At 42.6% G+C, this 2859-nt stretch overlaps 1 long non-coding RNA gene across 1 annotated transcript; it reads left to right on the top strand.

The window, feature by feature from the left end:
* The first annotated feature begins 261 nt into the window (after positions 1-261).
* On the top strand, positions 262-2859 carry LOC107310696 (uncharacterized). The gene is made up of 2 exons (XR_001553687.3): positions 262-351; positions 2435-2859. It is a non-coding gene; the product is annotated as an uncharacterized LOC107310696 (long non-coding RNA).

A 2859-nucleotide genomic window follows, 5' to 3' on the forward strand; every position in this document is an offset into this window, starting at 1 on the left:
ATCTCAAGTACATTTATAAGTGGGATAAATGAAATACCTTTCTGTATGTTATGCTTGATTTGCCTTTTCAAGCACTGTAGTCCCTTATCCCTTCAGTCTTCTGTTCTTTTTTGCCTTCCTCAGTATCCCCTGTCACTCAGATGCACAAGTGCTTAACCCAGCTCCCTCTGTGACCTCAACAATCAAATGAAGAACACACAGCATTGGCTGAGTCTGATTCCAGTCTCTCTGTACACGATGACCAGCCTGAGAGCAGTCAATGGGCTTGCGGCACATGAAGAGGGTTTCTGCAGTTTCTGCTGATGGAGGCGTCTTTATCTCCTCTCTTGGCTATGAACACTTATGAAACTTGTAAGAACTTAATTATCTTTGGGATCTCTGTGCATCTGCCAAACTTTACTTAACTTGCCAATTTGTTCAGAAGTCACTGTGGATAAGGGAGTGATGGATACATGGACATGAAAAGGCAGATAAACAGCATGCCGTGTTTTGTTAGGAAGGTATCAAAGTTGTTATTATTAAAAATAATAGTAGTAGAAAAATCACTAAAGCATTTCCAAGATAGATTTTCTTATAAAATGTGTCATGTGGGAAGACCACTTCTGCTATCTTTAAAGTCAAAATCAATTTAAATACAATAAAATGTTGCAAAAATGAAATGAATGGATCGGTGGTAAAACGAAAGTGCCAATACTTGATACAAAGGCTTTTATCAATAGTTGTTCGGGATGATACAGATTTCTGCTAGTGAGTGGTCTCATCCTCCCAGATTCATGCCAATAAAAGGAGAATTGCAACAAAATAGAAACAAAGTGTTTTATGTCTTCAGCATCTTCTTCATGCTGCTTACAGTATCTAAGTATTGAAACAGAAATAACTACCTTGATATCTCCAAGCAATTATTTATCTGTTACTGCTGGTGTGTGTGGCTGTAAGAGCATAACAGCAATCTTGACAGCTCAGACCAAGGTCCATCCAGCCAAACAACCTACCTGCAATAGTGGCTGAAGTCTGGAGAAGAGCATGAGAGCAGGCTACACATTTTGTGGTATATCTCCGCTTTTAGTGACTTGCAGCAGGGTATTCCCAAGCCAAAGATGAGCCCTACCTCTATAGAGACCCCTAAGGGAGAGAGGGGAAACAGTAATGTGTCATATAATAACAATCAATGTTTGAAGCAGTGATAGACCACTGCTGTTGGACAGCCAGCCAGTCATGCACTATGTCTTCATTTTTAACCAAATGTCTCAGTGAATGAGATTTAGTTCTAAGCAACAACTGGTCCTGGAAATCTTGTGCAGATGTGAAACCAAGGACTTAACCTCATAGGAGGGATCTTTTGTTAAGCTCAGATAGCACTTCAATTTTGTCTTCAGTGATTTTGGAGTCTGAACTAAATATCTAGATTAAGTTGGAAACCTGAGGAAAGAAGACTCCTTGTTGGAGAATGTTGCTAGTATAGAAGTAAAGTGCATCTGTCCTTCTAGTAGCATCACACTGGAATGTCTTGAGTTCAGGTTTTGCCAGCTGCTTTATGTACAGGTCTGGATTATTGTGTGGTTTGAGGAATTTGGGTGATTCTGCTGCTGAAGTTTGATGAGAAGCAAAGAGCTGGCTTGTGAATGGCTAACACTGCAGCTCTTCCCCTCGTGCTAAGTCTTGCAGACCGAATGATCAGGCAACAACTAAATTTGGAAAGACTCCTCAAAGAATGACTTTGGAGTTCCCTGGGTTTGGTCTGAAGGGATGGGCCTGACTCATCTGGGAGTCATTTGCTATGTTAGCTTTTTAGAAACCAACCAGGGCTGCCAGGCAATCCATGCTGTGACACGCTACAGGAAGGTCTGGTAGGCCTCGTGTGCAAGGCTAACTTCCTTTGCCAGTGGGCTGAGTTACACCATCCACAACATCACAGCATTAAGTGTTTGTTGTGCAGATATGTAACTTCAAGATATGGGATATACTAAATGTATTCTACCTTAACAGACAACTGAGAGGATAGTAGGAGATAGTGATAGTGATAGTGACTCTGGGGGCAAAGTGGCGAGGGCCAGACTCTTTTCAGCAGTGTGTGGAGACAGGACAAGGGGAAACAGACAGAAACTGGAGCATAGGAAGTTCCACACGAATGTGCACAAGAACTTTATGGTGATGGAGCACTGGAACAAGCTGCCCGGGGAGGTGGTGGAGTCTCCTTCTCTGGAGATATTCAAGATCTGCCTGGACGCCTACCTGTGTGACCTGGTGTAGGGAACCTGCTTTGGCAGGGGGGTTGGACTCGATGATCTCTGGAAGTCCCTTCCACCCCCTACAATTCTGTGGTTCTGTGTGACTGACTTTGGGTAGCCATCTTACAAAAAAAAGCTGGCTAGGAGGTAGGGTTTTTCTTCATCAAAGCTCTTGCATCAAAGAAACTATACTTTCTTTTCCTCAGTGGCCAGGAGAATTACTAAGGATCTGCTGGTAATAACCCGAATGCACGCAGAGGGACTTCCTTTCCTGCAGATCCTGGATGAGATGATTTTCCGCGAAAGCTTTTCTGTGAAAGATTTCTTCAAAGCCAACCCTGGAGCTAGTCCAGGAGGGCAGTCTGCTCAGGAAAGCAAACTTAAAAAGAGAATTAAGCATGCGACTGGCTCACCATCTCTTGCCTTTCTGCCTCTGCATTTCAGTCAGTACAGAATCATTTCTGCTGTGAAGAAAAAAATAATAAGAAAATAATTGCAAGGAAAGAAAATAACTGCTTTTCCTTTGGGAAGCTCTGGAGATTTTAGTGCCATTCTCTGTTGAAAGCAGGGGAGGGAGTGGTGCTCTGAGGAGAGACTACAAAGTTTGGTCTAATAAATGTGAATGGATATA

Source organism: Coturnix japonica, chromosome 1 (assembly GCF_054131305.1).
Source record: "Coturnix japonica strain WE chromosome 1, WE-NBRP24, whole genome shotgun sequence".
NCBI classification, from domain to species: Eukaryota; Metazoa; Chordata; class Aves; order Galliformes; family Phasianidae; genus Coturnix; species Coturnix japonica.